General features: G+C 42.4%; 1 protein-coding gene across 4 annotated transcripts in view; it reads left to right on the top strand.

Annotated features, from left to right (window-relative positions):
• Positions 1 to 13,476, top strand: part of LOC126175789 (calcium uptake protein 3, mitochondrial-like) — a 392,821-nt gene that overhangs the window by 347,258 nt on the left and 32,087 nt on the right. Inside the window, exon 1 of one of the 4 annotated variants that reach the window (XM_049922768.1) lies at positions 2,270 to 2,378. The exons of the other annotated variants lie outside the window; for them this stretch is intronic. The gene's annotated coding sequence lies outside the window, so the exon portion shown is untranslated. Of the gene's footprint in view, positions 1 to 2,269; positions 2,379 to 13,476 lie in introns of those variants that run through there. 4 annotated transcript variants of the gene reach the window in all.

Genomic DNA, 13,476 nt, shown 5'->3' with positions numbered 1-13,476 from the left:
TGCCGGCAAATAATGCCATACGATCATTTCATTTCTTCTGCCGCTGGGTGAACGTTATTATCGTTGCAAAATCGATTCTCCCAGACGTTCTTTCATCCTGCCGAAAAGACGGAAATCACATGTTGCAAGATCCGGACCTCCTGACCACCATCTTCGACGTCTGTGACGCGTTGGAACCATTTCAATAGGCGTGGACGCGACATTGCATTTGGTTCACGTACCGCCAAAATTCACGTCTGAATATCTCTGAAATTCAGACGTTATGTCCACACGAATTTTATTGTTCTGCGTACTTCAGCTTCGCAGTTCCTTCCGAGTTCCCCATCATTTCAGTCACACACTGTGATGCACCTCTCAACCCGTACAGCAATAGAACTGTGGCTACAGCAAACTCTGAACTCTCTTCTGACAGTGTGCTAATCTTGTTGCGAAATACTTTTAGCGTGGAATGACATATGCAACTTACTTTATGAAGTCTTTACGTACATTCGTGATATACAGGGACACACAGCATGTGTGTTCATGTCGTGATTAATAAACTTCATAGGTCAACTGAATATTTCAGTTGCATGAACACAATTACAGTTCCGGAACCATAATACGATTTACACCACACATGTACGTCGTGTACCACTAATCCAGCCCTTGTGCCTGCAACCCCACATTTTTCTATTCTATTAGAAAATGGTGCCCTGGAAGAATAATTGTCGGTATACTTCCAAATGTATGGTCATGGTATTCACTGGGTTTTTATTGTCGAGTTTATTTCGAGACACGTACAGGGCTATTACAAATGATTGAAGCGATTTCATAAATTCACTGTAGCTCCATTCATTGACATATGGTCACGACACACTACAGATACGTAGAAAAACTCATAAAGTTTTGTTCGGCTGAAGCCGCACTTCAGGTTTCTGCCGCCAGAGCGCTCGAGAGCGCAGTGAGACAAAATGGCGACAGGAACCGAGAAAGCGTATGTCGTGCTTGAAATGCACTCACATCAGTCAATCATAATAGTGCAACGACACTTCAGGACGAAGTTCAACAAAGATCCACCAACTGATAACTCCATTCGGCGATGGTATGCGCAGTTTAAAGCTTCTGGATGCCTCTCTCTGTAAGGGCAAATCAACGGGTCGGCCTGCAGTGAGCGAAGAAACGGTTGAACGCGTGCGGGCAAGTTTCACGCGTAGCCCGCGGAAGTCGACGAATAAAGCAAGCAGGGAGCTGAACGTACCACAGCCGACGGTTTGGAAAATGTTACGGAAAAGGCTAAAGCAGAAGCATTTCTTAAACAGGAGATTGGAAAACCAATGGATCGGTCGTGGTGGAGATCATGATCAAAAATTCATGTCATGGCCTCCACGCTCTCCCGACTTAACCCCATGCGATTTCTTGCTGTGGGGTTATGTGAAAGATTCAGTGTTTAAACCTCCTCTACCAAGAAACGTGCCAGAACTGCGAGCTCGAATCAACGATGCTTTCGAACTCATTGACGGGGACATGCTGCGCCAAGTATGGGAGGAACTTGATTATCGGCTTGATGTCTGCCGAATCACTAAAAGGGCACATATCGAACATTTGTGAATGCCTAAAAAAACTTTTTGAGTTTTTGTGTATGTGTGCAAAGCATTGTGAAAATATATCAAATAATAAAATTATTGTAGAGCTATGAAATCGCTTCAATCATTTGTAATAACCCTGTATTTGTAAGGAAGTAATATATTGATTGAGTCACACCGTTACCTGTGATAATGATTAAAGCGTAAGAAATAAATTAAAATTTGTTCCATAGCCGGGACTTGAACCCGGTCTCCTTGCTTACTAGGCAAGTGTGTTAGCCATTACACTACCGCACTGGCATAGCTAACACAGCCACACGGACTATCCTTGTCCAATGCCGTCCCTAACACAAACCTCAGGTCACATCTTGAACTTATTTTCCCCTCCTTGACGATTGTGTTAAGGAGAGCGTTGGACGAGGGTATTCCACACAGCTGTATTACTATGCCACTGTGGTGATGTAATGGCTAACACACATGCCTAGTAAGCAAGGAGACCTGCTTTCAAGTCCTGGCTGTACCACAAATTTTAATTCATTTCTTGAGGTTCAGTAATTATCATAGATAACGATTTGATTCAAATGTCCCTAGGAAAATTTAGTTATATCAGATCTATATTGATTGAACTCTCTGGTACATACACACTTAAAATTTTGACAGTATACTTCACCCTGATCCACAATGGTCCTCTTGCAGTGACTGTGACTGGAGTCTGATGAACATATCCTTGGTGGTCTCGCCGTTGTTGAAGAATCCAGTGAAGAAACGCGCTGCTCTCATTTGGATCTTCTCCAACTCCTGTATTAATTCCACGTGGTAAGGATCCCAGACCATCTAGCAGTACTCAACATCGATCGAACATGTGTTTTTTTTATGATCCTGGTCTTGTGATGAATTAAATGTTTTTAAGATTCCTCCGATTTGCTTTGCCTACCGTCTGCCACAATTATATCGGTATTGCTATACATTCGGCGCCTGCTTTTAAGCGTTGCTTCTAAATAAATTTTTACTAAGATCTGAGCCAAACCGCCTACTCGTGAAGGAACTCCTGCCAGGTTCAATTTTGGCACATATTCCTTATATGATGTGAATGACCTTCCACTTAACATTCCTCAAGCAGAATTTGTACTATTTCCAGGCGATATTAGTATAGTAATAAATTCAATTACACAGAAGAGTTGTCAGTAAGGTTTCTCAAACAATTATTACGTCTTTATCCGAAAATGGGCTCTCACTAAATTTTAATGAAACACTGGACAAGGAACAGAATCAGATCAGCGATTGTAAATAAGTTATAAGAACTGCAACCCGTCACTTTTTTGAATAATAATGCTTTATTCTATGAACCGGTTTTCGAACCTTTTCAGGTTCATCTTCAGATGGTTTCGGGAGGATCCGGAAAGTTACATCATTACTGGTAGTAGCATAATGCTGTCGCAAACCAGCAACCAGAACCCAGCATTATGCTACTGCCAGTAATGATGTAACTTCCCGGATCCTCCCGAAACCATCTGAAGATGAACCTGAAAAGGTTCGAAAACCGGTTCATGGAATAAAGCATTATTATTCAAAAAAGTGACTGGTTGCAGTTCTTATAACTTATTTACATTCAGTATACAGTCACGATTCTAAAATATCCGTAATGGATAAGCATAGATCAACGATTGATGTAGAACATGAATAGGTCTCAGTAACCAGTAAAGACTGCTCTAAATTTTGGATATACATAGTTTTATTTAATCGTATGGCTAGGGCCCTCCGTCGGGCAGGCCGTTCGCCGGGTGCCGGTCTTTCAATTTGACGCCACTTCGGCGACCTGCAGTTGATGAGGATGATAGGATGGTGATGTCAGCACAACAACCAGTCCCTGGGCGGAAAAAATTCCACGAACCAGCCGGGAATCGAACCCGGGCCCAGAGGATTGACAATCCGTCACGCTGACCATTCAGCTACCGGGGGCGGACGTATACATAGTGGTGAAAAACTTTAACTGTTAGAAGCACATTACTGAGTTGCTCAAACAATGAAGTTCAGTTCCTTTTGATCTTGGTATAATTGCTAGTCTTGCAACAAACGAATCAACCTCATGACATATTTTGAATATTTCCCCTAAATAATGTTTTACAGTATAATTTTCTTGGGTGACTCATCACTTTGAAAGAAAGTACTGATTGCACTAGAGCAATCACTAAGAATAATACGTGGTATTCTCCCACGCTCTTCATGTAGGTACCTTTTTAAGGATTTGAGCATTTTAACTGCACCATCACAGTACACAAATGCGCTAATAAAATTCGTCATAAATAATCCGCCACAATTGCAAAACAGTATGTGTGTCCATACCTACAACACAACAAGGAAACCTGTTCTTAAATAATGGAAAATAAAGTTGTCAGTCGTCGAAAAGGAGTTCAATATGCAGCGACAAAAAATTTTGCCCCATTACCCAACAACATAAAATGACTGACAAGTAGTAAATCTAGTTTTAAAACTAATCTAAAAAATTTTCTCCTGGATGACGTTTTTACACCACGGACGAATCTTTGTTTAAAAACTGGTAGCTCGCAGAGAAACCTAAGTTGCATGTAAAGGAGTAAAAAATATGTTAGCTAATAGTTCTAGCATTCACATGAAAATAACTATTTCTGCAATATTTTGATAAAAGATTCGTTGAAATGGTCTGTGGAACATGCAACAAACAAACAAACAAACAAACCAACAAAGTAAGTTGATAAGTGCATGCACGACTTCCTGCTGGTAAAAACACGAACTCCACAAGACCCGGCGAGGTTCGATCAGCGATAGCACCAGCTTGACAAGGAAATTGCGTCACACTACGCCGCAGGGTATTCTGCAGAACGATAATTCGTCAGTGCCGCAAATCCACAGCACGATAAGCTATCTGACGCTGGCTGTGCTCATCTACACACGCCCAGCGGGAATTGTCACTTTCTGACTGTTCTCTCTTCGTAGCGGCGAATGTGTGCTGGCAGGACATGGGAGGTGTGACGCGAGGAAGACGTCCCTGTTTGGAATTGCACGATAGATATCGCGGACGTACAGTGAGTATATGGTGCTTTTCTTTTGCATCTTAGCAGCTGCCAGCGAACATTCGAGCTGCTACAGTACTGTCTGTAGCTGAGAAGAATGCGCCTGACGTAAATGCAGTGGCGCGGTCGAAAGCGGAATATTACACGTCCTTCTAAATCTATTGTTAATGTAACGCCATCAGCATAGTGTGACCGGTTTGTTTATATACAAGCGCCACAAATACACTACTGGCCATTAAAATTGCTACACCAAGAAGAAATACAGTTGATAAACGGGTATTCATTCGACAAATATATTATACTAGAACTGACGTGTGATTACATTTTCACGCAATTTGGGTGTATAGATCGTGAGAAATCAGTACCCAGAACAACCACCTCTGGCCGTAATAACGGCCTTGATACGCCTGGGCATTGAGTCAAACAGATCTTGGATGGCGTGTACAGGTACAGCTGCCCATGCACCTTCAACACGATACCACAGTTCGTCAAGAGTAGTGACTGACGTATTGTGACAAGCCAGTTGCCGCTCGGCCACCATTGACCAGACGTTTTCAATTGGTGAGAGATCTGGGGAATGTGCAGGCCAGGACAGCAGTCGAACATTTTCTGTATTCAGAAAGGCCCGTACAGGACCTGCAACATGCGGTTGTGCATTATGCTGCTGAAATGTAGGGTTTCGCGGGGATCGAATGAAGGGTAGAGCCACGGGTCGTAACACATCTGAAACGTAACGTCCACCGTTCCGTCAATGCGAACAAGAGCTGACCTAGGCGTGTAACCAATGGTACCCCATCGCATCACGCCGGGTGATACGCCAGTATGGCGATGACGAATACACGCTTCCAATGTGCGTTCACCGCGATGTCGCCAAACACGAATGCGACCATCATGATGCTGTAAACAGAACCTGGATTCACCCGAAAAAATTACGTTTTGCCATCGTGCACCCAGTTTCGTCGTTGAGTACACCATCGCAGTCACTCCTGCCTGTGATGCAGCGTTAAGGGTAATCGCAGCCATGGTCTCCGAGCTGACAGTCCATGCTGCTGCAAACGTCGTCGAACTGTTCGTGCAGATGGTTGTTGTCTTGCAAACGTCCCCATCTGTTGACTCAGGGATCGAGACGTGGGTGCACGATCCGTTACAGCCATGCGGATAAGATGCCTTTCATCTCGACTGCTAGTGATACGATGCCGCTGGGATCCAACATGGTGTTCCGTATACCTTTCTGAACTCACCGATTCCATATTATGCTAACAATCATTGGATCTCGACCAAATCGAGCAGCAATGTCGCGACACGATAAACCGCAATCGCGATAGGCTACAATCCGACCTTTATCAAAGTCGGAAATGTGATGGTACGCATTTCCCCTCCTTACACGAGGCATCACAACGTTTCACCAGGCAACGCCGGGAACTGCTCTTTGTGTATGAGAAATCGGTTGGTAACTTTCCCCATGTTACCACGTTGTAGGTGTCGCCATCGGCGCCGACCTTGTGTGAATGCTCTGAAAAGGTAATCGTTTGCATATCACAGCATCTTCTTCCTGTCGGTTAAATTTCACGTCTGTAGCACGTCATCTTCGTGGTGTAGCAAATTTAATGGCCAGTAGTGTATATTAAACCATCGAACATCTTCAGCGTGTTGAGAGTTCCGGAATAATAATGGTTTAAATTCTTCATTTATGCGGCTATGGGCTCAGTAGGTGATGTGTCAACAGTTTATTAAGTTGACAGTGTGCGTGCAACTGATAAAATGCATTTTTTGGCACGAACGTGTTTCTCCTTATTCATTTAAAACATCAGTTGGACTCTCTTGTCTGTTTCTTGCTCGCATTGATTTATCTTTATGTTGCTTTCATAATAAAATTTCTTTGGCGTTGACGCTTTAAATAAATAAATAAATGGACAAGAATATCAGTGTCAAAGGAAAAATTCGTGTAAAATTGAAACTTCCCCCTTGTGTGTAAAGAATGACAGTGCTGGAAAAACTCTTGCTTTATTTGATTTTCAATCAGCTGAGCAAAACTGAACGTATTCAGACAGTTCTCTCTTTACTTATTCTGATCATCACTGAACTGACACACAATATTTTTAGTACAACGCAATCTGACTTTCAATAATCCGTACAAAAGAATGGCCCTGACTAACAACAACCGATACCTTTCATGAAGCACTTACCTCACAAAAATCTTCGTTACCCGAACTAGGGCAATACAGCGAGCACCAATGCTGCCAGCTAAATAAAAGATTTTAACTACTGAAGGCACTAACTACTGATAGGGATAGTTAGCAAATGAAAGATTTTGGTAGAGAACAAACAATGTATTTATCTTAATCGTGTTCAAAAGTATATTATATATATAATCAGTTCATTACATCTAGTCTTACAAATTTTCTTTTTCTGGCTGACACACGTCCAGATTGTTCGCTCATAGTAACCTCACAAAACTCCGCCATCTCTCTCCCCACATCCACCACGTCTCACGGCTCACCTCCAACAGTCCAACGCTACGCGCTGGTCACATCCAAATGCCCAACGCTACACTAGCGAATATTCCAACAATGAGTCCAACCAGCCACAGATTGCACACAGCGCAGTCAGCGATTTTCATGCGGAGCGCTACGAGGCGTCATCAACATAGAAACCTAAACAGCCTACTTACATAGCCCCCTTTGCTTCCCACAAAATTTTTTACAGATTGTTCTGGTCAGTGGCCAGTACTTGTTTGCTAATTTTTTTTTATATTAACGATGCACACGCTTATTGATACACTGTTGGTCAAAAGCAAAAATTGTCCTCACAGTCCAGAAATACAGTTCTTAATATTAATCACTTGTATGAACATCAAGAGCTCAGATGGAAACCCAGTTCTAAGCAAAGAAGGGAAAGCAGAAAGGTGGATGGAGTATATAGAGGGTCTATACAAGGTCGATTCACTTGAGGACAATATTATGGAAATGGAAGAGGATGTAGATGAAGATGAAATGGGAGATACGATACTGCGTGAAGAGTTTGACAGAGCACTGAAAAAGACCTGACTCGAAACAAGGCCCCCGGAGTAGACAACATTCCATTGGAACTACTGACGGCCTTGGGAGAGCCAGTCCTGACAAAACTCTACCATCTGGTGAGCAAGATGTATGAGACAGGCGAAATACCCTCAGACTTCAAGAAGAATATAATAATTCCAATCCCAAAGAAAGCAGGTGTTGACAGATGTGAAAATTACCGAACAATCAGTTTAATAAGCCACAGCTGCAAAATACTAACACGAATTCTTTACAGCCGAATGGAAAAACTAGTAGAAGCCGACCTCGGGGAAGATCAGTTTGGATTCCGTAGAAATACTGCAACACTTGAGGCAATACTGACCTTAAGACTTATCTTAGAAGAAAGATTAAGGAAAGGCAAACCTACGTTTCTAGCATTTGTAGACTTAGAGAAAGCTTTTGACAATGTTGACTGGAATACTCTCTTTCAAATTCTAAAGGTGGCAGGGGTAAAATACAGGGAGCGAAAGGCTATTTACAATTTGTACAGAAACCAGATGGCAATTATAAGAGTCGAAGGACATGAAAGGGAAGCAGTGGTTGGGAAGGGAGTAAGACAGGGTTGTAACCTCTCCCCGATATTATTCAATCTGTATATTGAGCAAGCAGTAAAGGAAACAAAAGAAAAATTCGGAGTATGTATTAAAATCCATGGAGAAGAAATAAAAACGTTGAGGTTCGCCGATGACATTGTAATTCTGTCAGAGACAGCAAAGGACCTGGAAGAGCAGTTGAACGGAATGGATGGTGTCTTGAAGGGAGGATATAAGATGAACATCAACAAAAGCAAAACGAGGATAATGGAATGTAGTCGAATTAAGTCGGGTGATGCTGAGGGAATTAGATTAGGAAATGAGACACTTAAAGTAGTAAAGGAGTTTTGCTATTTGGGGAGCAAAATAACTGATGATGGTCGAAGTAGACTGGATATAAAATGTAGACTGGCAAAGGCAAGGAAAGCGTTTCTGAAGAAGAGAGATTTGTTAACATCGAGTATCGATTTAAGTGTCAGGAAGTCGTTTCTCAAAGTATTTGTATGGAGTGTAGCCATGTATGGAAGTGAAACGTGGACGATAAATCGTTTAGACAAGAAGAGAATAGAAGTTTTCGAAATGTGGTGCTACAGAAGAATGCTGAAATTTAGATGGGTAGATCACATAACTAATGATGAGGTATTGAATAGAATTGGGGAGAAGAGCAGTTTGTGGCACAACTTGACTAGGAGAAGGGATCGGTTGGTAGGACATATTCTGAGGCATCAAGGGATCACCAATTTAGTATTGGAGGGCAGCGTGGAGGGTAAAAATCGTAGGGGGAGACCAAGAGATGAATACACTAAGCAGATTCAGAAGGATGTAGGTTGCAGTAGGTACTGGGAGATGAAGAAGCTTGCACAGGATAGAGTAGCATGGATAGCTGCATCAAACCAGTGTCAGGACTGAAGACCACAACAACAATATTCATCACAGTAATAATGATAGTTTTATGCAGAAAGTCTGAGCAGTAAAAGAAAATGCACACGAAAGTAGTGGATTTCCATGTAGTCTTGAAGAAGTAGTGTTGTCCTTCCAACGGAAAGACATTGCTGACTCTTGACATGCAGACAGGTAAGGGGCCACAACAGAGCGAACCCACAGCAGAGTCAGTCGAAGTCAGAGCAGACCCACAGTATTTCTCGTAGAGATAATGGTATTGGTGGACCACCAAAGGTGCAGACCCAATGTAGTCATTGTAGAGATAATGGTATTGGTGGGCCGTCAAAGATGCAGACCCACTGTAGTCCTTGTATAGATGGCCAGCAGCCATCCGTTGCAACTGTGCGGGTGCACAATCACCATCGAAGAGTCTTGCGGATAATATCGCTCGCTGTATTGCAGAAGCTCGAGTAACGAAGATTTTTACGAGGTAAGTGAATCATGAAAGGTATAGGTTGTTGTTAGTCAGGGCCATTCTTTTGTAGGGATTATTGAAAGTCAGCGTTGCGGTAAAAATGTTGTGTGTCAGTTTAGTGATGACGAGAATAAGTAAAGAGAGAAGTGTCTGAGTACGTTCAGTTCTGCTCAGTTGTCATGAAAATCAAATAACGTAAGAGTTTTTCCAGCACTGTCATTCTTTACATACAAAGGGGAAGTTTCAAAATGTGCTCCATTGATAAGATCGCCCCTGTATCGCACATGAATTAACAGAAGTCCTTCTTGCAGTTCCGCAACGATTCTCCTTCGTCTGAAATCGCCCAAGTGTTGTCTCCGAGCCATTATTTAATGAACAACACCAGCACAGTGTACCGTAACTGCTTGATGACTGACACATACTGTCTTCTCGCGTTCCTTTGACTGCTTTGTGTTGCGGGACAACACCATTCGACGTTATATCACGCTGACTTCACGCCATTTCACTACCGACTCCCTGTGCGCGACTGGGAGATTCCTGGTAATATTTTCCCGCACTTTCAACCATTTCCACAGGGTAGTTAACACGCCATGTTACTTTCTCTAGTCCGTTCTTAATATTTGCAGAGCAGTGTGTTTTGCTGCAATTCATCGATGAAATCAGGAAAAACAACCTAAAACATCGCATCATTCTTCATCACAACGGTGCAGGAATGCATACTATACGTCAAACGATTGATCAATTAGTGGAGAAAAAAAAATTAACGTCTCTTTGCCGGTACTCTTGTGATTCATCGCTAATTCACTTACATCGAACAGAAAGTGCGTGGACAACAACTTCTTTCAAAAATGGTTCAAATGGCTCTGAGCACTATGGGACTTAACTTGTGAGGTCATCAGTCCCCTATAACTTAGAACTACTTAAACCTAACTAACCTAAGGACAGCACACACATCCATGCCCAAGGCAGGATTCCAACCTGCGACTGTAGCGGTCGCGTGGTTCCAGACTGAAGCGCCTAGAACCGCTCGGCCAACTTTCATCAGCAACAAGAAGTTGGTCGAGTCGTTTCAATACCAGTTATTGAGGTACTAACATCGAGTGGAAAAATGTTTCCAGCTTTGGTTCAAAAGAGTGCGTAAGTTTCATAGGCGAATACTTTGATACATAACATATGTTTCTGGATGGGGTACCCCTTTAGCAAAACAAAACGGTCTTTTTCTAAAGGCGGACACCATCCAAAAACATATCTAATGTTAAAGCAAACACGGACAAAAGAGCTTCAACCCCAAGATGAATATAAAGACTTCCAAAGAAGAACCAGCTTAATTGTTTTTGTAAAACCTTAAATGGCGATACATGTATGAAGCTCGTGGGACACGTTGTGAAACTGTAGTCTAATTGCGGCCGTATTTTCTCAATGCAACGACTGTGACTGTCACGAAATATTTCTTACACTGATGCCAACCACATTAAAGTGATATTACGTTTTAATTAAAACACATACCAATGAGTGTCGAGCATGTTTCGTTCGCCGTGATATAGGTAGGCGTACGGATAACAGGTTGTACCAAAGCATAAGGTGCATAAATAAATTAAAATTAACTTTAACCAGTGGAAAGTAACATATTTCGAAAATTGTGGTGATGGGAGCTATCGATGTAGTATAGTGGCTAAGGTACTGAACTGATATTCTGGAGAGCGACGGGTGAAATCCCCATGCGGCCTTCCAAATGTATTGGTTTCTGCGGTTTTCCTAAATCTCTGAAGGGGAATGCCGGGAAGGTCCCTTTGAATATGAACCTGGCGATTTCGTCCATCAATATGAACTAGTTTTCAGTTTCTAATGGCGTCTTCATTGCAGAACCTCAAATTCCTACACATACGTACTTCGTTTTGGTGGCGAACCGCACAATAACCCGACAAAATACAGGAATGAGGTCATTATTCTAGTAAAATCTGGGAAACTTATCCAATTAAATTTTTTGAGTTACGTGATTAAGCCCTACATGCAGGGGAACAAATTTTCTCAATTAACTATTAGGGGGAACAAACAAATCCACAATCATACGACGACTTCTTTAGATATGAAAAAGGATTGTCATCGCGCAGTGCCCAAGTGATTCCTTGCAGATGCATTTCGCAAGTGCAGCTCCGCTATGTCTATTTTTATCATAATGTAAAGAATCTGATCGAAAATGTTCAAAAGGAAAAGAAATAACGTCTCGCGAAGACTGCCAACAAAATACATTCTACTCTGCATCACAAGCTATTCGCTAGTTTTTGGTGTGATTTGCTGCCAAATTCTGCGATGTGGAAGAACACTTGTGATGTAAACAAAATCTGTTATCTTTAGAAACAACCAGGTTATAGCAAAAACGTGGCGTTTATAACATGTGCGAGATACCGAAAAAGTTACTGCTTCTCTTGCTTTCGCTGTAAGTATCACCCCAGTACGAGTAAATCAACAACTTGAAAATAATAAAAGTGATTTTAAACATTAAATTTTGTGTACGCCATACACTCCCTTCTTGGAAATGACAGGGTATTACAAATGATTGAAGCGATTTCACAGCTCTACAACAACTTTATTATTTGAGATATTTTCACAATGCTTTGCACACACATACAAAAACTCAAAGTTTTTTAGGCATTCACAAATGTTCGATATGTGCCCCTTTAGTGATTCGGCAGACATCAAGCCGATAATCAAGTTCCTCCAACACTCGGCGCAGCATGTCCCCATCAATGAGTTCGAAAGCATCGTTGATGCGAGCTCACAGTTCTGGCACGTTTCTTGGTAGAGGAGGTTTAAACACTGAATCTTTCACATAACCCCACAGAAAGAAATCGCATGGGGTTAAGTCGGAGAGCGTGGAGGCCATGACATAAATTGCTGATCATGATCTCCACCACGACCGATCCATCGGTTTTTCAATCTCCTGTTTAAGAAATGCCGAACATCATGATGGAAGTGCGGTGGAGCACCATCCTGTTGAAAGATGAAGTCGGCGCTGTCGGTCTCCAGTTCTGGCATGAGCCAATTTTCCGCGGGCTACGCGTGAAACTTGCCCGCACGCGTTCAACCGTTTCTTCGTTCACTGTAGGCCGACCCGTTGATTTCCCCTTACAGAGGCATCCAGAAGCTTTAAACTGCGCATACCATCGCCGAATGGAGTTAGCAGTTGGTGGATCTTTGTTGAACTTCGGCCTGAAGTGTCGTTGCACTGTTATGACTGACTGATGTGAGTGCATTTCAAGCACGACATACGCTTTCTCGGCTCTTGTCACCATTTTGTCTCACTGCGCTCTCGAGCGCTCTGGCGGCAGAAACCTGAAGTGCGGCTTCAGCCGAACAAAACTTTATGAGTTTTTCTACGTATCTGTAGTGTGTCGTGACCATATGTCAATGAATAGAGCTACAGTGAATTTATGAAATCGCTACAATCATTTGTAATAGCCCTGTATTTACGATGACCCATTTTCCTATGCCTTCCCTTTTCGAGATTTTTATGAAAATATTAATAAATAAAATACAGTGAGCATAATTTCGGCTTGTCTCCAGCGAAAGTAACATGGAATAAAAACAAAAATTGGGCTCCTTAGGGAGACTCGAAGCTAGCAATCTCTGATTACCGTCATCTGCTTTCTCCGCCGCACCAGCCGCTGCCTGGATACAACGCTAACATGAATGATTCCTGCGTTGCCAGAAAAATGCCAAAATGCCATTTTTTTCGAAACTCTCGGCCATCTGGAGTTTCCCTCCTGTCACCTTCACTTCTAGGCAAGCCCTACGTATACCATAAATTTGGACGAAATCGATGATAACGAGAAGAAGCGGTCGCCTTGTTAGTGTAACAAACCTCAAGAGGTATCTGCACTCTTTTTTTGTCATCATCAGTCGGCACACTGGTTT

Source organism: Schistocerca cancellata, chromosome 3 (assembly GCF_023864275.1).
Source record: "Schistocerca cancellata isolate TAMUIC-IGC-003103 chromosome 3, iqSchCanc2.1, whole genome shotgun sequence".
Taxonomy (NCBI): Eukaryota; Metazoa; Arthropoda; class Insecta; order Orthoptera; family Acrididae; genus Schistocerca; species Schistocerca cancellata.
The sequence above is the reverse complement of the archived record's forward strand: the minus strand, read 5'-3'. Positions and strand labels throughout refer to the sequence as shown.